The 23,960-nt window shown below is 41.1% G+C and overlaps 1 pseudogene across 1 annotated transcript; it reads right to left on the bottom strand.

Moving 5' to 3' along the window:
- Positions 1–4,141: 4,141 nt before the first annotated feature.
- On the bottom strand, positions 4,142–6,134 carry LOC145006140 (metal tolerance protein C1-like; annotated as a pseudogene). Its single transcript, XR_013662813.1, has 8 exons — positions 5,961–6,134; positions 5,757–5,869; positions 5,589–5,685; positions 5,074–5,516; positions 4,771–4,820; positions 4,548–4,645; positions 4,364–4,439; positions 4,142–4,264 (listed from the first exon to the last, which is right to left on the bottom strand). The product of XR_013662813.1 is annotated as a metal tolerance protein C1-like (transcript).
- Between the last annotated feature and the right edge of the window lie 17,826 nt (positions 6,135–23,960).

Raw genomic sequence — 23,960 nt, 5'->3', positions numbered from 1 at the left:
TATCCCGATCAACTTTCATATAATGTGGAGTCTTTCCATCTCCAGATAGAAGAATTATAGGAAGATATCTCCTGAACTCATCATTCAGGGCCAGACAAAGTTGATCAACTAGGTGCAGGATCTGATCAGAAAGTCAAATTACATTATTGCCCTTTGACACATGTGCATTATACAAAAGACAGATAGTAAAAGCACACTTTACCGGGGGTCCATGAACAGGACGATTAGCTGCTGGGAGACTAAATGATGACCATAATTCTGATATTAAAGAAAGTAGCTCGCGTAGATACGTGCGAATGTGTTGGAATAGCAACCAAGAATAGTTAATGATGACCTGACGTTTAAGGAAATAGAGTTGCCAACTAGAAGAGTACAGTAATCGATGACCTGTCACAAACAAGAATAACATGAATATGAATTATGATGATCCTTTAGAACAGAAATTTCATTAAATTAGTAGCAAAATGATTAAAGGAAATATGAATACCTCTTCTAATTCAGACACATTTTAACATAGTCAGCACACACATGGGTTTAGGGTTTATGGTTTGATGTTGGAATTTGGAAACTAACCAAAGCAGCAAGCTCAGTTGCCAAACACTTCCGTGCTCTTTCGACATATTCAAGTGCTTCATCATACTGTAAAATCAAAAAATGTTGAAAGATATTTAAAGTTCTAAGCAAACAATTACAAGTGAAGATATCCAAATCCAGATTCCAAACAATACCTTTTCTCTACGAACTAAGAGAACAACCCTGAAGAATGTGCCATTGCTGCCACCATCACCTGTGGCAGCATTATTCCGCATGTAGGTGACAGTACGAAGACTTTTTGTAACCACCATTGATTATTCTTTTCAATGCTTCTATCCTTTTTTAGTACAGTAGGGTTAAAACTTTATTCAATTGGATATTGGGGACTGAGAGCCGATAACATAAGAGCAACCACCATTGATTATATATTTAGAATCTTTTTTTTTTTCTGTAGATGTCTACATATCTATGTTGGGGTTTCTTTTTGCTGAGAAAGTACCACACATTTACTTATTTATTAAGGTTAATTGTTTTATGGACACAGGACTTGAAATCAAGAATAAGGTTCCCTCACCACTTTACAATCACACACTCGCCACAATTCTGGTGGAATATGCTTCTGCAGTAAGATGAACATACCACGATACTTGGACTTGTTCAAGATGTTTGGCAACTGTGAGACATTATGGAGTAATTAAGTTAAGTAGAAGAATTAATAATAAACCAAAATGCAGGTTTACATGTTAGATTTAACACAACTTTTTACTTGGACTTGTTCAAGATGTGATGGCCATACCACGATACTTGGCACAGTTTATAATTATAACATATGGAAACTGAAAAATAGTATTCTTCAAATTATGTTGATTTTGTTGTTATCTTGAATCAGGGTTTTGAAGTATTAGAGCTAATTGTTGATGTTAAGAATTGTCTTCAGGCCTTTTTTGGGGTTGCAGATGATCTGGATGCAATTTTTATTGCATTCAGAACTGTTCCCAAACACCCTGAGTTTACTTTCATCACCATCATCCAGTTTATATACATACTCAGACATCTGATCCCACTCCCCCATGTTCCAAGCAGCATTAGCAGCCTGAGCCAAGGACAAAATGGTAAATATTATTGCAAAATAAATCAAAGACGCTTGAGAGTTGAGAGAGATATAAATTATGAGCAAACCATTTGTGTCATTTCTAATCGAGCGGCTGGCTCAGCAGGTAAAGCTCGCTGCACAAAAAGAAAAAATGAAGCAACTATAAACTCACATCAACTACAAAACAATGTGATACTTTTGTGCTTAATTGAGAAGAAGATGCAAGCAAAAAATAAGAAGTTTGACTTGCGAATGCAGGAAAATATTAAAAGTTTGAGAAGTAGATGCAGGAAAAATGGGAGGCATAAAGGAGAAATCGATAATACCATGTGAAATCGCAGCAGAGATGATGCAAATGCATGAAAAAAAATCAGAATCCTTTTTTCTTGATTGAGAAGATGAAGTTGAGGGATTAATGAGAAGTCGTGTTCCCCTTATTTGCTGAACATATGCAGAAATAGCACCAAGGCTAGAAGTGCAGCTGGACTAGGGTTTGTAAATGTGAGGATTCGTTGTACGTGGAGTAGGGTAGAGGTGAAGAGGGGTTCAGTTACCAATTTTATGTTGAGATTATTGTGTCTAATCGTCGCCATAAAGATACGATTGTGAAAGAATGGTCCTCGATTTCTAGAAGGAAGCGAGGGTGTTATAGAGAGGGGGGGGGGGAGAATGAAGGTCGATCCGTCGAGTGGAGATCTAAGGAGAGAGTGAGCGGGGTACTTCAAAATTTTGGGGGATTTCCCCCCTTTAGCTATTAATGAAGGATCAGACTCGCGTTCTTACAACATAGAACGAAGCCAACATAAAACCATATTTCTGATGGTGGCGGCTGCTAGGTTTTACAGAGAGAAGGAGGGGAGAAAATGAAGGTCATCGGCAGTGGATAGGAAAGAATGAGCGGGTCTTCCAAAATTTTGGGATTTTTTTTCCTCCGTGTTTGCTAAGTCCCGCCTAAAAGGCGTGTTTCATTAAAAAATTATAAAGCGACATTGTTACATGACGCACATTTTATGAAAGGCACCCTCTGTATTTCTTTCTTTCTTTTTTTTTCTTTTCTAACACTATTTTTTGGGCACACACAAATGCGTGTCTTCTATCCTTAAAATTTTGGAAAACTAACATTAATTTTTAGGGCACGTGCGAATGCGTGTCGTCTATCCGTGTGTGTCATTGTTTGCGCGTCATTAAAGGCTTGTTTTCTAATAGTGAGTTTTAGATGTGTAATCCTCCTAATTACTACGAAAAGTTATATGCCGGTTCTAATACCGTAATTAAACGTTTAGAAATCTGAACACATAAAATTTCCAGATTCAATCGGCAACAAACCATTGATCCGATCAAATGATAGCATAAAGCATCACAAATCATTTAGCACATAAAAGCATTTTAGGCATCTTACCTAATTAAGCTAGTGCTTGTGTCTATTCAGGTGTACTTCCTAAAATATATTAGACACACTCCTCATGATCATCGCTTAACATTCTAAGTTTAAGTCTAGAAATAAATCCTTATTCCTAGTTCTCTTAAACTAATGCTTTGATACCAACTGTGACATCCCCATTTTTACGGCCAGAAAAGACCGATTTGTTTATGCTTTATTTTGAAAATCAGAGTATCTTTTAACACTACTAGAAAAACAGCCTTTTACGACGCGTAATGCATGTCGTAAAACGCTCAGACGACGCACAAATGCGTATCAAGGAAAGCCCTGTCATAACGAGAGACGACACGCTTTTGCACGTCGTCTATTTATGACGCGCATTTACGACGCACATTTATGACACGCATTTACGATGCGCAGTTTTGACACTCAATGCGTATCAAGGAAGGCCCTGTCATAAAGGAAGACTACACACATTTGCATGTCGTAACCTTACGATGCGCATGTATATGACACGCAATGCGTATCAAGGAAGCCCTATCATAAATGAAGATGACACGCATTTGCGTGTCGTAAACTTCAACAACCATTATGCATTTATGACGCATCTTTACGATACTCATTTACGTATAATACCAAAATATGTAACAAATATATACAAAAGCAATGTATTTAATCCAATAACATCATATCAAAAAATTGTAATACATTGATATTAAAGGGATCTAGTTGTACATTGTTATTAAGAGGTTTTCCCTAACTTTATAACCTAATACTACATTGCTATTAAGGGAAACCTTGTTTTAGATATTGACAATCTTGGAATACTCTCTATGGTGCTTGCGTTTTCTTCCACAATTTCCTTCAATTGGATAGCATTCACCTGTACATGGAATGGAATGGAATAATGAAATAATTCATTCCATTCCATACCAATTTCATATGAACTTCACATTATATATTTGTATAAAAAAATTAATTGATCTCACCTTTATACGATAAAGAGAAGCAGTAAATACATCAGTAAACATGAAGGAATCATTGTCGTCCACTTCCCTCCCTTTTGGAATCTGAGAAAAACATCAACAATATGTATCTCTTTTTTCATAAAGATAAACACAATAACAGCATGACTCATATATGTCTATGGTTTTGGAGTCAGAGGGAGTACTGAAAACATACATATTCCTAATAACAAATTCCATTTGACACAACCCACTAAATAATCTGATAAGATAATTGAAGTCTCTAGTAACCTGATTATTCAACAAATAAGTCGATTAGGTGATCAATCTCTAGATCTTCATAGCAAGTTACAAAGTTAATAAGTTTTTACTCAAAATTGACATATTTACCTGTGGAGATGATTTCTTTGGTGTTTAACCATCCTTCTCAATTTTGGTCCAAGTTGGACCGTTTTACCCTTGGTGCCTGGAGATTCAATGTAATCATGTGTGTGTGTTTGTTTGTGTGTGTGTGTATACCTGCATATATATTGTCATCTTAAATATCACACACAAAAAAAGTAACATGAACTACCTTGTGTTACTGTCAAAAAAACCAGCATTAATGCTCTGATTAGCAACTCCAAGTTTATGCTTAGCTAAACCTCTAACTTGTTCTTCAATTGATTTAACCTTACATCAACACATTTTTAATGAGTTGAAATGTACTTTCAAAGCAGACATGTTAACCTAAAATATTCCTAAGTAGTGATGTGAATGTGAGGTGAACATTTCGTATCTAACCGAAGAACAAGTACCTCCTTCTTATGACCAATTCCGTGAGCCTAGCTTGTGCTTGCAAATCAACCTAACCACACACATGGACATAAAACCATTAAGCATAAGTGAAAAATCAAATTACTACTAAAATAGAATTCTTTTTTTAAGTATATATGTATTTAATTATTGCATGTGGGTTCAAGTCCGTGTGAAATATGATAACTGTATCAGCAGCTCGAAGATTGACTCCAACGACTCCATCACGTATAGTATGAAATAAAAAAGGCTATATGAAAAAATAAATAATTAAAAAAATAGAATAGAACCAAAATGTTGATTACCTGAGATGGAATATGAAAAATGGAGATCCAGGTTTGTTAAACTGGTCAATTAAGGATCCACGATCACCACCACTTGTATCCCCCTCTAGGGAAAAGGTACATGTATTGTTTATAATATAAATAATCCTCCATTACACCAAGCAGCCTAGTCAATAAAAAGCATCTAAACAAAAAATGATAACTGATATTACAAGATAACTGACATATTACAAGTTTTTCAATTCTATAAACAAAAGATAATTACAAAGGGAAAATTAAGGTAAATTACTTGACTCGAATTCAGTGGGAATATAATAGTATACCCAACGATCTGTAGCTTTTAGCTTGGGTAGTATTCGATCTAACATCTCAAACTTGCCTCCACTCCTTTGACTTGTAACACTGTCTTTCTGATTGGGTCCAAATGATGAGATGGTATTGCAGCATCCACCAGCTCCAAAATACTGGACAAAGGATTCAACTATTATAAATAATAGTTTCTACTCTTGATTTGAGTACAATTTGTTAAATATTACCTCTGGTAACCAGTTTGGAGCCCAACCTTTAGTATCATGCGAGAGACAACAAGCCCAACAAGGGGATCAAGAAACCTCACCCCAAGAATAGATCCACCTGAATCATGAATGAACGAATGAGTACCCATTTTCATATGTCAAATCAAGTGCTTAATGTTTCATACCAACCCCCTATAAGAGCATCAAGTGATGAAACAACATCTGCACGATGATGCCATGCATTTGCTTTCATCAATCCACTGCCAGACCTTTCTCCTGCCCTCTTTGTTATCCAGTATAACCTGCATTGCATCCATAAACCCATACAAAACTGAAAACATCTCTCAAGGGATCTCATCTATTAGTCATTAGAATTAGAGTACAAGTATAGACCCTTATTTAACAGCAATTGTAACAATAGTGGTATTGAAAGCTAGCACAGGATGATAAATGTCAATCCCACGATCATGCCCATGCCCATGCACATGCCACCCACCTACATGTTGGTCAGAAGTTGACATATGTATCGGTACTTGAACTCCAGCACATGAAAACCAATTGAGTCGATCAGCCGTTACAATTTCTTGTCAATGTCTGGACAACAAAAAACACATTTTAGATGGAATTTAAGACCAAAGTGGCAGACAAGCATCAAATACCAAAGTTTTAAAATTCACACTCATGTTTACATGTTTAATCGTTTTAAGCTTGAAAGTGAAATAAAATCTATAACTTTGGGATAAAAATAAGCATTTAAATATATTCAGTGGTATTAATTCTATTCCGTGAATAAAGATACAAAACAATCATATTAAAATCATTTAGTTTTAATATTTTATCATAATCCATGAACATAAAGAAGGTAGCACTTTAGGGGAAAAAAAATTAGAAATCTAAAATAAAATATGAGAATCTCGGAGACAAACACTAATACCATCACTTCTTTATAACGATGGCATTTGCAAATACATTTTTTCCAAAAAAGGAAGTAAATACCTTTGTGGAGCATTGCTCTAGGGACGTGGGTAATAATAGTAAGGGTCATCACCAAAAAGATATATACATGACTAGTCATACGACAATTTAACAAGGCATGTTTATTATTTTAAGTAATCCAACTGAGTAAATAAACATGCCTTTAGTCAATCCAATTGATCAAATATATTCATCTTTTTTCTCCAATTAAAGAAACATTTCAGCATGACATGTACTGTAAGTAATCTATCACCAAACGTTTTTAGTCAAATGTCACTGTTGTTTGTCAAATTTGACTATTTCGATAACAATAACTTTTAATTTTTAATAATTAATATAATTAAGAACATAAAGGGGATAAAACCAAGGAAAAAAAGAAAAAGAAGATGAATAACATGAAGGGTTACCAGGTGAATTCAATGTACTCTGATCACGGCCTACCGAGTCTTTATTCACTTATTTGTTGGTGCTGACTAGCATATTCTCTAGAGTTGGGGATAATTTTGAGCATAAATAAATGTAAAGAACGTAGGGTTCTTATAAGAGTTATGATTTCCCTTCTTTACCAAGTTCTCTATAATTTTGGGCATAAAAAAGTTTTCCCTAGTACAAACAGCAGTGCATAGAAGATGACCAGTCCCTCTAAATCCTTTCACTACTGTATATATGTACTTGAAAACACATACATAATATACGATATACACCAGGATATAAGTGTAATAGGTATAATAGCTAAAGACGTGAGTAAAAAAGAATCACGTAAAACCTAATAGAAGAAAAACATAATTCAAAGTCAAACTCACCTAACTTAGTAAGAAGTGTGTAGCAAAGGGCTTCCACCATAAAACAATCACTTAGATCTCGCACCTGAAATTATCGTTCTGAAGAGATGGTTAAATGAGAAGGAGGTGGGCTTAGAAGCGTATCTAAAGGGCTGAAGCACCCATCACCATCTTCGTTAAAGGTCTGTTTTTGGTAGCTTCGATTGACGGTTGATGAGTCGTAGTTGTCGATCGGCGTTACAATCGACATTCACAGAAGGGTGGTGATGAGGGAGAAGAAGGCGGGGGTTTAAAAAATTTGTTTCATTTTCCCTCCAGGAGACGGGCATCTCTTTAAAAAAAATATAAAACGACATTCACAGAGGGCACACATTTTAGATAAAGTGTCCTCCCATGTTTTTAATTTTTTTTACATGAGACACTAGTTTAAGGGCACGCAATAATGCGTGACCTAAATCCTTAAATTTTTTGAATGATGACACTTTTTTTAAGTCACTCTCTTTTGGATAACATAAATCAACGAGCGTCATAGTTTGCACGTCGCAAAAGGGTCTTTTTCTTGTAGTGTAAAGAAATACGTAGCGGATATTGTTCCCAGAAAAAATGATAAATACGTTATCTAAGCATTTCCGAAAAAATGTATTTTATTCCTTTTAAAACGTAGGGATGTAATTGTTAATACAGAAGCATAAGAATAAACAGACCTTACACTCATTTACAGTACTAATCTATGTCTCCTTAATCTCTCAGTGTAATGTAGCTTCATATCGATACCTGTGATACAAATAAATTAAGTGGGTCAGGTTGGGAAACCTGGTGAGTACATAGGGATTTCAATCCCATAACGTTATATCATAAATATATTTTAGAACTCACAGGTATACAATTTCACCATGTATAAGCAACTCTTACCCCACCCCGTCAATCCTCTCAACTTCAGTGTCCATACTCTCGGATCTAAATTTTACCGTTTTACTTATTCCATACTCCCCGATCAACTATGTCTAATCCATTCTTTCGGATCAATAACTGTGCCCATTCCATACTCTCGGACTAGGAACAATTGACTATGCCTCAATCCGTACTCCCAGATTAATGACAAATAACTATGTCCTATCCATACTCTCGGACTAAGGACAATTGTCTACGTCTAAATCCATACTCCCGAATTAATGACAAATCACTATGTCCTATCCATACTTTCGAACTAAGGACAAATGACCATGTCTAATCCATGCCTCCAGATTAATGACATATTTTAAAGTTCTATTCTCCGTGTATATCTCACTCATAATCATAAGAAGATACTACCCAATATAACTCATAATTAATTTAGGTTTACTCTTTATCCTAAATCATCATATATTATCAGGTATGTTCTTTAACACATATTTCAGGCAACATCAAAAAATTCGCACATAAACATATATTTAATACTTCAATCAATACTTGTATTAAAATCATGGTCATGAAAGGAACTATGCACTAACATGTTAAAATGATGATTCCAAACCCGGGAAGCGCTTCGCTTCTAACGATTCTATTTTCCTTCGACGAAACCTAGCATTATTATCGCTAAGTTGTAGTCTAATCTTTATTGCAACTAATTATTAGTCTAGATTCATCATTAACTCAAAGTCTGCTTTCATGATCTATCAAGTAAGGAACAGCCAGGTAGGATCATATCGGAGGTAGGGTGCATTTGGTATACGAAGTATACTGTTTGGAAATCTCACTTTAAACACCTCACTAATTCACAACCTAAACATCATCCATGTATGTAGATCAATCGGTATAGCGACTTGGAATCACTGTTAAATCTTGTTTATAGGTTCATAATAACGATATTATATTTAAATGTAAGTTATATTTTAAGTAGCGTAGGTGTATCTCACTCACAGTAGGTTTTGCTAAAAACTGGGCTCTGCTGGAGTAGAGCCTCTGAGCCAAAAAGCATTTTTTTTTCTTGGAGCCATCGGGCGCTTCGAAGCTTTCTTCTAACGCTGGGGAGTTTCCTAGGGCTTTAGGGGGGAGGGGGTTGGGTGGTTTACAAAGAAGTTAGAGAGAGAAAGAGAAAGGTGAAGGTGTGAAGAAATGAGGGTGGAAGGGGTTCTATTCATAGGCTGAAATATGACTTAACTTGGTGCCACATGTCACCATCTGGTGGCAACACTTTGGGAGAAAGCAATGACCCATATTCAACCACGTCACCTCCTTCGCAATAGTACTTTGCCAACTTCTAAATCCCGTAACTTTCATATACTAGCTCCGTTTTCAACGTTCTTTATATCCATGCACAGGTCGAGACATAATCTACAACTTTCGTTTAGATTTTGTCGGTTATTTTTTTTTAATTTTAAAATTAACAGTATGAGAATATTATATTGTTAACGACCGTGTAAAATTCATAACTTCTACATACAGAATCCATTTTGACCGTCTTTTTATCATTGAGCTCCCATTAATGAGATATTCAATTCTCATTAAGGTTGTGTTGGCTAAAAATCACTCGATCTGAAATTTGAATTACGGGCTGTGTACTGCTATGCTAAATCTTAGAAAAATCATAACTACCTCATACGAAGTTAGATTTGGATGTTCTTTTTATGCACATTCTTGGTTTATCATATACCACAACTTTTGTTTAGATTTATAAGGCTAAAAACTAATTTATCAAATATTCACTTTTTACGTTACGCAGTGCCGTGCCGGTTTAGCTGTAAAACTTCGACGAGTCATAACTTCTTCGTTATAACTCGGATTTCAACGTTCTTTACATGTACGAAACCCTTATGATATATACTAAAACTTAGTTAAGATTATTTATTCTAAATAATCTTTTATAAAAATTTATTTTTGACGCTTATTGTCTCCAAATTGACTAGCCCAAATTTGAGGGCGATACACTATGAAAACTGACGTGTGAATGTTCTTGCAGTGAAGTTAACTACTGCCAACAAACAGATTGCTGATCTCAAGTCAAAGAATGCTGCCATTCGCAGTTATGTTGCTGATGCGAATGTTGAGTTGCATAATCTATTAGAGGCTCACAACTCTCTCTTTACTGTTTTCGTTTGTCAACATGTCGCAGAGAAATTATAGCCTATCTTCTCCATGTTAGACAAGATTTAGGGTGTTTCTGAATCTTCAATTCCAAAACATGGGGGGAAGCAATGAAAGAGGCAAAGAAGGTATCAACCGAAAGTGTCAAGAAACTAGCTATTGGTGATGATTATCAAGAACAAAATCCCAAAATAAATGAACTGATGGTTAATGCAGCTTCGAGTTCGAGAGGAAAAGAGAATATTATCCATGATAGTGAAGAGGAAGAACCTGATGAGCATGAATTGAAACGAAGGATGGCTCGTGAAGCTAAAATTGATGAAAACAGTCATATAGTCAGAGAAGTTGAATAGAGCTCTAGGCTTTCTCGTGTAGAAGAGGACACATTGAAAGCTTAGAAAACTATCTTTCCTCTGTGGACACTTGAGCGAATTTTGAAAGAAGTCGTTGAAAATCAGAACATTTACTGGCTTGAGCCTGTTGGATCGTTTGACTTGGAGAATTCTTCATATTTACAACTTAATTTTTCCATTACTCCAAAGGATTTTCTCTTTCGTAGCTTTGACGTAATTGCGTACGCTTCTCCAGCTAATAAAAGTGTTGATTAGGCGAAATGTGGAGCTCAAAGAAGATTACAGATGTTAATGTGCATGGAACAATTGAAACTGAGAGCTTCATCAATGCTTGTTTCAAGGTTGCTCGTGGGGCTGTGAGTTCAACTCACGAATTTACTCTCGCAGATTTGCCCTGCCTCAACCCATTCAATTGGATTTCTCTGTTACTTTTACTAATGAAGGATCAATAGAAATTTGAGCCTTTTATTGGACATCTAAAACGAATGTAGGTCTGCTACATCCAAGAAATTATGTAGATGGATGTGAGATTGTCGTTGTTCTGCACAAGAAACCCATTGTTCTCCCCAAAGAACCTCCGAAGGACCTTGATACGATGAATTTGGAGAAAGTATGAAAGAAGGCCTGGAGTGTCGCATTTTAGATAAGAGAGAGGCCAAATGCGAACTGTCATAGAACCTATTTCTACTTGCCAAACAAGCATCTGTACCCCACCTCCTGTCTCGAATACATTGTGGACTTCGTAAGTCAGAATAAAGAAAACAATGTTGCGGACAAGAAGTGATATTTAGACATGATCAACTGGTATGTCATGGTTTGCAAGTCCTTACTAGGAATAATACCAAAGTGGTTCAAAGTGCAAAAGTGACAACAACAATGAAGAATCAGCGTTCCTTATTGACACAAAGAGAGAGATTGTTGGGATTATTTATGTAACATTTGGATTTCCAGGTATGATACAATGAGTATTTTATTTCGAAGTTATGAAGAGTAACTCGACGAGTTGGCGCCTTAACTCATGGAGTAGGATCGCGGCTTAGTGACGTGGAAATGAATGGACTCGAGTAGTCAGCAAGCTGACTCGCCGAGTCAGCACTGTTAACAGAAACCCTAATTCTCTTGGGCCTGAGCCTATTTAAAGGAACTTATTGCCTCCTTTTCCCCTTCCCATTAGTGTCTTCGTCCCTTGAGAGAAACCCTAGAGCTATTTGTGAGCAAAATAGGAGAGAGAGGCTAATCGGAGGTCATTTATTTGAGAAGAAGGTCAAGGGTGTTGCAAGGATCTCATAGGAGGGTTGGTGGATCAGTTTCATCCTCATTTCAAGCTTCAGATCTGGTACAAGCTCTTGTCTCCCTTGTGTTTGAGTAGATTTCCTTTGGTGGTTAAGTTAGGGCTTGTATCACCTTATTGATGGGGTTTTGGGTGCATCCAAACCCTTTTTCCGAGTTGTTTTGTAGATCTAGACCTTGTGAGGTCCAGAGAACCTGAAAGTATTCAGTCATAACGGAGTAACCTTGGAGCTTTGAAGCTATGAAGCTTCAATGGAGTCATAATGATGTATAGAGCAAAATACACCATGCATGAGCATCAAGTTCTGACCTTTACGTGACATTTGGGTGCTAGAAGGCCAGATCTGTAAGTTAGAGAAACATATCTGACCCCAGAAGGTCGAATGAGTGTTGCCATGGAGGAAACTCGCCGAGTCTATATGGGAACTCGACGAGCCGGATTGGGTTGCCCCGTGATTCATAACCAGTGGGAACCAGTCGAGTGGAAGGTACACACGAAGAGTCTAGCGAGGCTTTAGAAGGATGCAAAGTACACGCTTGGACTCTCCGAGTCACCCATGTGCACTCGACAAGTCTGGTTAAAGTTTGACTGTTGACTAGAGTTGACTTAAGTTGACCTTGGGGTTTTGGTCAAGCTAATTCAAGAGAGGTTAGGGAGGCGTAGAATGGTTTTCTACTTATTATTAGAGATGAGAACATGATAGGATTTTGATTAGAGATGTTATCCTGTTGATAGGAGGAGGCTAGGTCGGGATATCCAAGCACGAGAGTTTATCCGACTTCATACGAGGTGAGTCTTCTCACTATACTTTACCTAGAGTGGTAATAATGTGTGACCGGAAGGTCTTATATGCTATGCGGAGTATGCTATGTTATGAATATCATGGTATGGACCGGAAGGTCATTATGATATGGACCGGAAGGTCAACAGTGTATGGACCGGAAGGTCATACGGTTAGGACCGGAAGGTCTACCAAGGTTGGGATGGAAGTCCCCTAAGACACATGGATTGGAAGGTCCCATAGAGTTATGGCCTTGAGTGGTGTATGTTTTGTATCTTATATTTTGGGGAACTCACTAAGAATTTATGCTTACCATGTTATGTGATATGTGTTTCAGGTACTAGCGAGGATCGTGGGAAGGCGCCAACATGATCTATACACACTAATGAAGATTTATGTACTTGAGATTATGGGGTTGTTTATTGAGATAATATGTGATACAATGGGTTTTGAAATTTTTCTTATGAAATTTATTATGATTAAAAATGAAAAATTGTTTGGAAATTTACGTCGTCACAAGTTGGTATCAGAGCCTTGGTTTGAGGGATTTGGATGCACCTTCGGATGTATTTGAACCCAAACTGAGGATTTGAGAAAGTTTTTCATAAAAGAAACATTTTTTTTGAAAAGTAAAGGAATTTGAGGAAAGCGGAAAGAAGCAGTGTGTACGATCAGCCAACGCCCGGATGGTGATTTCCCAAAATACCCTTACATTATGTGTTATGAGATATGATATGATATGTTATGCATGCTAGAGTAGGCTAGGTATTCGTATTAGGACTAGAGTTGTCTGATTCGTGATGCCTTAGCCTAGGAGATTACTACTGCTATGAGATGTTTCGAGAGTGAGTGGATAGCAGTAAGGAGCTTATGAGAAGTCTACCGAAGGGTAGCCTATGCTTAGCGAGATGTAGAGTACTTGTGATCTGGGATCCTAGGAGGAGGACATGAAATGAATGTTGATGCGATGTGGAAGGTAGTATAGGGCCCGTACTACTGGAAGCACCGGATCAGTGAGCATTTCAAGTAAGAATCCTTGGGATGCTAAGGAAAAAGTAGAGCTGAGCGATCTAGTGAGCAAGTCTCTGATTTCTTTTATGTTGGGAGACATCATGGTTGGTACACCACGCACACCGGAGAGCAGTGATCATAGCGATGATGAGATTCTCCATATGATTCATGACGAGATGACCGCGACAATCCGAAAGGCTAATCCAGAGGATTCTAAAGTAGCAGATTGAGAAGCAATGTCATGGTTCGAGTACCATGATAAGTAGTAGATTGAGAAGTGATGTTATGGTTCGAGTACCATGATAAGTAGTGGATTGAGAAGTAATGACATGGTTCGAGTACCATGATAAGTAGCAGATTGAGAAGCGATGTCATGGTTCGAGTACCATGATAAGTAGCAGATTGAGAAGTGATGTCATGGTTCGAGTACCATGATAAGTAGAGGATTGAGAAGTGATGTCATGGTTTGAGTACCATGATAAGTAGAGGATTGAGAATTGATGTTATGGTTTAAGTACCATGATAAGTAGAGGATTGAGAAGTGATGACATGGTTCGAGTACCATGATAAGTAGCGGATTGAGAAGTGATGTCATGGTTCGAGTACCATGATAAGTAGCAGATTAAGAAGTGATGGCATGGTTCGAGTACCATGATAAGTAGCAGATTGAGAAGTGACATCATGGTTCGAGTACCATGAGTTATAGCGGGTCGAGAGGTGATGTCATGGTCCGAGTGCCATGATGTGAGGTGGATTGAGAAGAGGAAACATGGTTCGAGTACCATGATTCATAGAAGATTAAGATGAGATAACATGGTACAAGTACCATGATTCATAGCAGATCGAGAGGTGGCCACACGGTTTGAGTATCAGGACATGTGGCGGTTAGTGTTTCTGGTTTTTACCGATTATTCTGTGGGGATTGTCTAGTCTGAGATAAGAGGTGAATGTGTATGGCACCAGAAGGCCATGATGAACAAGTTTTAGTGGAGCATCCCTTGAAAGGAGAAATCAAGTGAGCTCCGAGGGATTGTGGGTGATATGCTAGTTGGAGTCACAAGACTTAGGTATGAGTATGGATGGTGTGTTATGGGAAAATACGGTCTGGGATGGGCGACCAGACGATAGTGGAGAAGTCACTTTCTGTGTCCTGAGTGGTGCTATTTCCGATTCCTGTGGGAGACATAAGAGGTGTTGAGATTTCGATTTTTGAGTTTGGGGGTGAGCCCTGTGGGATTGCACGGATGGTGATCGTCAACCAGAGTATATAACAGTAAGTCTGTCGCGAGGTAAAGATATAGCTTTAATAGGTCATTAGTGGGGACTGAGATGGTCAAGGACCAAGATACACCCTAATTGAGTATAGTAGGGCATGTGTTAGCTGCAACATCGGATAATCAAGTGGAGTATATCAGGGTGGTGACCCTTATTGTCTTTGATGGGTATTAAGAGTGGAAATATGGTTTCTGCTCTTATGATAAGTGACATGATGGAACGTTGGTTGAGGAGTTAATGATGAGGAGTACGATAGATCAATACTTCCAGACTAAGATTCAAGGATAATACTGGACAATTGGGTGGTCCGATGATGGATTGGTATGATATTCCGAATGACTAGAGGCAGTTATATTGGGAAGTTCTGAGCATTTCATCGGAGTTTTGGGGCATTTGGAGTTGCTCGATCTCTGTCGAGAGATCATCGAGCGTTGTGTATCACCTTCCAAGAGTAGGTGCAATGTTACTGGTGGAAATAGTCTATGGGATAGATTGCTGGTGCGCCGATTGGGGATGGTTTGAACCCTAATTGGGGGAGAACCGAGTATTTTTTTGAGGGGATGAGACATTCGATCAAGAATGGTTAGAGATCGGGATATAGAGACCGACAGTGCGAATTCATGAGCCCAGGGTTATTGGTGATTGAGACGAGGTGCAGAGCAAGATAATGCATGTGTTATGTTTGAAAAGGATGAGTGCCTCCACAGCAAGTGGCCGTTGGTCGAAGACCTTGGGGTGAATGGGAATTCTTCGAGGTCATAATGGTGAATTCGAGATGGTGGGCTCGTAGAGTGAGTTGGGTTGTTGAGAAATTCTGGTTTAATGATGGGGCTGTTATTCAGCTTGGGAAGGGCAAAAGTTGATTAGACAGCCAATTTCAAGTTGTGGAACAGGAAGATCAATGGATGAGGCGAGACGTTGTGAGGTTCTATGTGGTGTATCAAGGTATCTGAATTTAATGCATTGGATTTCAGATAATTTTGAGTCTTGAGTGGAGACGGCAAGTGGTGGGCAAGCATCGATGATTCCAGTGGAAGCCCTTTCGGTTAATGACAGCAAGTGAGATTGTCAAAGGATATGGATTGCAGCAGGGAAGGGTGTCTTGTTATGACGTTTGCCTCCAGATATAGTGATGCATAATTTGGGTAAGTCCATGCACCTAAGTATTATAGATCCACGAATTTTGAATTAGTCAGAGGTTGTTGTGATGCTACGGGAAGCCGTAGTAGTCACAAGTCAGATGTTGTTGTGATGCTACGGGAAGCCGTAGTACTCACTAGTCAAAGGTTGTTGTGATGCTATGGGAAGCCGTAGTACTCACTAGTCAGAGGTTATTGTGATGCTACGGGAAGTCATAATACTCACTAGTCAAAGGTTGTTGTGATGCTACGAGAAGCCATAGTACTCACTAGTCAGAGGATTGTTGTAATGCTACGGCAAACTGTAGTACTCACTAGTTAGAGGTTATTGTGATGCCATGGAAAACTGTAGTACTCACTAGTCAGAGGTTATTGTGATGCTATGGGAAGTCATAGTACTCACTAGTCAGAGGTTGTTGTGATGCTACGAGAAGACGTAGTACACATTAGTCAGCGAGAAGTTGTTATGAAAAGTACCCTTTGACCATAGCATGGCGCAGAAGAATTTTGAGGCATGGGGTGGCCCTAATTTATGAGTTTTTGGGAACCTGGTGGTCGGACCAGGGGCGAGACCGGGGTCTCCTCAATGATAGGGAATCATTATGTTCTGAGTAAGGTGTGGTCATCGCAATCCGAAAGAATAGGATAAGTAAGGTATGCATGGGTTGCAGGAAATTAGTCCTGCGTTGAGTGCTTCGTTGGGACGAGTGGTTCAAACTCTGGGTCGGACAAAACTCTCGAGTTTGAGTTTGGCTCTAGCAGTGTGATGGATAGGCGAGATGAGATTCTGGATTCTGAGATGGGTTCCATGTTTAGGAGTATTGTTTTTCATCTAATGTCTTAGACATGTGTGGGTCAGTACTCGGGGATGGGAGGTACCGCAAGTTGCATGGAACTATGAGTAACAAATAACGGAGGTCGGGATTGAGTCGATCTTCAGTTGGGAAGGTAATATTCTCTTAGGGTTAAGAACTTCGTTACTTGTGTGTCACATTGGGCCAGTGTGGTTATAGTAAGAAGGAAACCATGGAGATGGTTGTGATAATGCAACGGATGACCCTGGAGGTTCAACTATTGGGTCGAGATCAGACCTGGTACTCAATGTTAAAAAGGGATACGAGGAATGGAGCTGAGGCTTATGATTTTTGGATGTTTGAGGACACTTCAGAGAGAGCACAATTATTCTTTTGGGTTTGAGGGCAGAGAGTTGAGAATTCTTTGTTCGTTTGGGTTCTGATAGCAGTTCAGCGGATGAGCCCTACTGGGATGTGAACCCTTTCGTTTCTTAGGTCGTGATTCGGATGGTTGCTATGTTTGGTACGAGGGATCGGTAACCGATTATTGGATCAGCTCTGGAGAAAATATGAAGGGTTGGTTTTCCTCCGGGATTAGGGATCCCACTTGGGATCCAGGTGTCCAGAGAGGATGAAAGCTCTATGGCATGAGATCCTATTGATGGTGCCATTTGATTATTGGATTCGATATATATGTGGATAAGCGATTTTGAGGGCGAAATCTAATATAAGTGAGGGAGAATTGTAACATTCGGATTTCCAGGTATGATAAAATGAGTATTTATTTTTGAAGTTATGAGGAGTAACTCGACGAGTTGGCGCCTTAACTCATCGAGTAGGATCGCGGCTTGGTGACAATGCAAATGAATGGACTCGACGAGTCGGTAAGCTGACTTGTCGAGTCAACGATGTTAATAGAAACCCTAATTCTCTTGGTCCTGGACCTATTTAATGGCACTTATAGCCTCCTTGGCCCCTTCCCATCAGTGTCTTCATCCCTTAAGAGAAACCCTAGAGCTATTTGTGAGCTAAAGAGGAGAGAGAGGCTAATCGGAGGTCATTTATTTGAGAAGAAGGTCAAGGGTGTTGCAAGGATCTCAGATGAGGGTTGGTGGATCAGTTTCATCCTCATTTCAAGCTTCAGATCTGGTACAAGCTCTTGTCTCCCTTATGTTTGAGTAGATTTCCTTTGGTGGTTAAGTTAGGGCTTGTATCACCTTATTGATGGAGTTTTGGGTGCATCCAAACCCTTTTTCCGAGTTATTTTGTAGATCTAGACCTTGTGAGGTCCAGAGAACCTGAAAGTATTCAGCCATAACGGAGTAACCTTGGAGCTTTGAAGTTATGAAGCTTCAATGGAGTCATAATGATGTATAGAGCAAAATACACCATGCATGAGCATCAAGTTCAGACCTTTACGTGACATTTGGGTGCTAGAAGGCCAAATCTGTAAGTTAGAGAAACATATTTGACCCAGAAGGTCGAATGAGTGTTGCCATGGAGGAAACTCGCCGAGTCTATAAGGGAACTCGACGAGCCGGATCGGGTTGCCCCGTGATTCATAACCAGTGGTAACCCGTCGAGTGGAAGGTACACATGACGATTCTAGTGAGGCTTTAGAAGGATCCAGAGTACATTCTTGCACTCGCCGAGTCACCCACGAGCACTCAACGAGTCTGGTCAAAGTTTGACCGTTGACTAGAGTTGACTTAAGTTGAACTTTGGGTTTTGGTCAAGCTGATTCAAGAGAGGTTAGGGAGGGGTAGAATGGTTTTCTACTCATTATTACAGATGAGAACATGATAGGATTTTGATTAGAGATTGTAACAGCCCGGAATCTCAGGTATTGTTAAAATTATGTTTTTGGGTTGTTCTAGGAAGGGGACTCGGCGAGTTGGAGCCAGACTCGCCGAGTAGGATAGCAGACCTGGTCGCGGGTTTGTGACTGGACTCGACGAGTCCAGATATGGACTCAGCGAGTCTGCGCTGTTTAGCGAAAACCCTAGCCGTTCAGATTTGGGACGTATAAAAGGGACTTATTGTCCGTCATTGTTCGTTTTAGTCTTCTGAGAGGAACCCTAAATCGATTGTGTGCATCTAGAGCATGGTTAAAGGCCATTGGTGATCTTGAAGGAGTTGTTGTGCAAGGAAAAGAAGAGCTTGGCTAAAGGAACAACAAGGGAGTCACGTTCTGAGGATTGGGGATGCAGGGAGTACATCATCCAGGTAAGAATTCGAGTATGCTCTGCTATGGTGATGTGTTTAGAGGATTAGGGTTTATGGAACCCTTTTTGTGGATAGATTGAATGTTACCCTAGTCCCCCAAACGATTGTAACCCCGTGTTGGGACCTTTGGAGGTCCAGAATGTCCCATGCCTGTGCATTTCGGGAAGTGATGAAGGTTTTGGATTGAAATCCTTATGCCTTAGGTCAATATGTAAATTATAAGTCTTGGGGTGTAGCATGAGCACCGAAATGAGGACCTTACGTGATGGACCAGTCTAGGAAGGCCAGACCTATGAATGGTCGGAGCAGTTCTGACCTTAGGAAGCAGTTTGAGCGGCTGCATGGCATGGACTCGCCGAGTCCGATGAATAGACTCGGCGAGTAGCTTGAAGAATAACTGGGACTCGTCGAGCTGTTCTTCAGACTCGGCGAGTGGAGTCGGGGTGGCCTCGCGATTCTTCCAGGAGTAACTCGTCGGGTCAAGGAGGATACTCGACGAGTAGAAAGGGAATCTTAGAGGATTGGAGGACGACTAGACTCGCCGAGTCGCCAGGGTACTCGCCGAGTCCGATCGAGTTGACCGTGGACCGTTGACCAGAGTTGACCTATGTGTGATTTCTTAGGGTCAGTTAACTTGGAAGATAAAAGTGTTAATAAGAGATATATGATGTTATAGGGAGTTTGTAGCTCGGCGGATCGAGTACGAGTGGTTTCAGGAGTTGCTAGCTTTCAGTATCCACGAGGTGAGTCTTCTCACTATACTGTACCCGGAAGGGTTTGACTGTGTGACCGGAAGGTCGGATATGATATGTGATATACGTGCTATATGTGGTAAGTTAATTGTTATGCGTGCTATGTATGTTATATGGGCCGGAAGGCAATATGTTATGGGCCGGAAGGCGATTATGTTATGGGCCGGAAGGCGTTGTGTTGTGGACCGGAAGGTCAGGGCCTGGAAAGGCGTATATTCGTAAGTTGTATATTGGGGAACTCACTAAGCATTTATGCTTACAGTTGTTATGTATGTGTTTCAGGTACTAGCGAGGACCGTGGGAAGGCGCCGGCGTGATGTGTACACACTGATTGATGTTTTGAGATCTTGGGAATTCTATGAATTTTATTTTGACATAACACTTGGAATAATTATGCTTGGTTTGAATGAAAATACTTTATTTTTGAAATGAAAAAAAAATTGGTTTGAACATTTGCGTTGTTACAATTGGTATCAGAGCCTTGGTTTGAGGGATTCGGGTGCACCTTCGGGCGTAACTGAACTCAAGCCGAGGATTTGAGAAAAACTTTTAAAAATAAAGGCATAAACTTTTATAAATGATTTTGTGGTAAACAAGAAAGAAGCAGTGTGTACGATCAGTCAGCGCCCGAACGGTAAAGATCCCCAAAATACCTTACAATGTTATGTTATGAGATGAGTTATGATATGAATTGTTATGCATGCTAGAAGACTAGGTACTCATGATAGGACTAGAGTGGCCTGATTTGTGATGCCTTAGTCTAGGGTTTGTTAGCGTGCAGGTAGATAGTGCATATCAAAAGTAGAGTACTCACTAACCGGGGTTTGGGGAGGAAGATTTGGGACGAATGCTGATACGGTGTGGTCGGTAGTATTGGGCCCGTACTACCGAGGACATCGGGTCAGTGGGAGACCCAAGTAAGAATCCCTGAATATCAGAGACTGAGTAGGGTTGTGTTATCGAGTGCGATTGTACTTGATGGAGTCTCTGATAGTTTTATGTTGTATTTCAGAGACATCATGGTTAGACCACGCCACGGGGCGAGTTCGAGCGGTGTGAGTGACGAGGAGATTCGTCGGATGATTCAGGAGGAAGTAGCTGCGGCGATCCGGGCTGAGATCCCGGAGATGTTTGGCTCCATTAAGACCACCCTGATGGAGACGTTTGAGGAGCGGTACGCCGCACTGACTGAAGCTGCAACCGCTGCCGCTACCGCAGTTATGGCCGCTTCCAGGCCACAGGGGGGTGACTCGTTGCTATTCCGGGAATTCAGCAACACGAAACCACCTGAGTTCGATAGGATGCAGGATCCGATTGCTGCGATGAGGTAGATCGCTGATATTGAGGGGTGCTTCTACACTTGTTCATGCCCGGAGCACCTGAGGGTACGGTTCGCTTTGAACCAGCTCCGTCTGGGAGCGAAGGATTGGTGGAAGTTCGTGACGGTGAACTTCACTTTGGCAGAGATTGCAGCAGTGACATGGGAGAGGTTTACTGCTATGTTCAGGGACGAGTATGTTCCCCCAATGGAGAGGGAACGATTGGTTCAGGAGTTCTTAACCCTCAAGCAGGGTACTGATTCGGTTGCGGTGATCACGCGGAAGTTTCATGAGAGGGCGATGTTCTGCCCCGAGTTGGTGTCCACAGAGCAATCTCGGATGAGCCGGTACTTGGGTGTTTTGAAGAGGGATATCCGGGAGTTTGTGTCGAACTCCACCTATCATACTTTTGCTGAGCTTCAGGCGAATGCCAGGAAGCGCGAGATCGAGTTGGAGACCCAGGCCAGGGAGGAGGCCGAGTCTCAGCAGGTGGACCGGCAACCGGCTCAGTCTCAGCCGGCAGCCAAGCGGACCAAGTCCGCCGATTCGAAGACGGGAGGTCCGAAGGGCCGCACTTGCGGAAAGTGCGGCAAGGGTCACGATGGGGCGTGTCGAGATGGTGTTTGCTACAAGTGTGGCAAGGAGGGACACATCGCTAGGGATTGCCCCAAGGGGTTTATGGTTTGCTTTCATTGCAACCAGACAGGCCATCGGAAGGCCGAGTGCCCTCAGCTTCGTCAGAGATCTGCACCTACTGCCAGGACTACTGAGACTCGACCAGCGAAGGTCGAGGCCCCGAGGGCTCGCGGGAGAGCCTTTCAGCTGACTGCGGAGGAGGTCCGTGCTGCGCCCGATGTTGTGGCAAGTATGCTGTAATTCACGTATTTGTTTTAAAGTCGAGGTGTTATGCTTATGTTATTATATGTGTAGGTACTTTCCTTGTGAACTCTGTGACTGATCTAGTGTTATTTGACTCGGGTGCGAGTAGGTCCTTTGTATCCTTAGCTTTTAGTCAGCATATCTGCGTTAGTCGTGAGTCGTTGAGTCGGCCTCTGAGAGTTTCTATAGAGGCCGAGAGAGTGATTTGTGCCACGGAGGTTCTCTGGGGATGCGTGCTAGAGATTTTCGGGGTTGAGTTCCCAATTGACCTGATTCCTATTGCGATGGGTGATGTCTGTTTCATCGTGGGCATGGACTGGTTGAGTCGATTCGGCGCTGTCATCGACTGTGAGCGTCAGCTGGTGACTATACGAGACCCTAGTGGGGGAGTTCTTTCTGTGTACGGTGAGGGTACCCATTCGGGATCAGCTTTTTGTTCGGCCGCTAGGGTGAGGCAGTGTCTACAGCAGGGCTGTAAGGGTTTTGTGGCGTATGTGATGGATACGCGGGAGGCTTCCGAGAGACCGAGGTCAGTGGAGGAGGTCCCAGTGGTGCGTGAGTTTCCAGATTTTTTCCCCGAGGAGCTACCAGGAGTACCTCCTGTGAGGCAAGTAGAGTTTGGTATCGATCTGGTTCCGGGGGCCGCGCCTATTACTAAGGTGCCTTATCGTCTTGCACCTCCAGAGATGCAAGAGTTGTCCTCGCAGCTCCAGGAGTTGTTGGGGAAGGGATTCATTCGACCGAGCAGCTCGCCGTGAGGAGCACCTATTCTGTTCGTCAAGAAGAAGGATGGTTCGCACCGGATGTGCATTGATTACCGGGAGTTGAACAAGTTGACGGTCAAGAACCGTTACCCGTTACCGAGGATCGATGATTTATTCGATCAGTTGCAAGGAGCATCTTGGTTTTCCAAGATCGATCTGAGGTCAGGGTACCATCAGGTGAGAGTGTGGGATGAGGACGTCCAGAAAACAGCGTTTAGGACGTGATATGGGCATTATGAGTTTGTGGTGATGCCTTTCGGGCTCACCAATGCCCCAGCTGTGTTCATGGATCTCATGAACAGGGTATGCAGACCGATGTTGGATCGGTCAGTGATTGTATTTATCGACGACATCCTAGTGTTTTCGAGATCTAGAGAGCAGCATGAGGAGCATTTGAGGGAGGTCCTGGAGGTATTGAGGTCGGAGAAGCTTTATGCAAAGTTCTCCAAATGTGACTTCTGGTTACGGGAGGTCCAATTTCTAGGATATATTGTTAATTAGGAAGGGATATTGGTCGATCCGGCCAAGGTTGAGGCTGTGATGAGTTGGGAGGTGCCGAAGTCACCCTCTGAGATCAGGTGTTTCCTTGGGTTGGCAGGGTACTATCGGAGATTTATCAAGGATTTCTCCAAGATCGCAGTGCCGCTCACCAGATTGTCCCGGAAGGGTGTTGCATTCTCATGGGGACCCGAGTAGCAGACTTCCTTTGAGACACTTCGCCAGAGACTGTGCGAAGCCCCGGTATTAGCTCTCCCGGAAGGGATGGAAGATTTTGTTGTATATTGCGACGCATCGATTTCGGGACTGGGTGCAGTGTTGATGCAGAGAGGTCATGTGATAGCTTATGCATCGAGGCAGCTGAAGCCTCATGAGGCGAGATATCCCACACATGATTTAGAGTTGGGGGCAGTAGTGTTCGCTCTCAAGATTTGGCATCACTACCTGTATGGGGTTCGATGTACGATATACACGGACCATAAGAGCTTGAA

This window comes from Lactuca saligna, chromosome 7 (genome assembly GCF_052625555.1).
Source record: "Lactuca saligna cultivar CGN05327 chromosome 7, ASM5262555v1, whole genome shotgun sequence".
In the NCBI taxonomy this organism is placed as follows: domain Eukaryota; kingdom Viridiplantae; phylum Streptophyta; class Magnoliopsida; order Asterales; family Asteraceae; genus Lactuca; species Lactuca saligna.
This window is presented reverse-complemented; position numbering and strand designations above follow the sequence as displayed.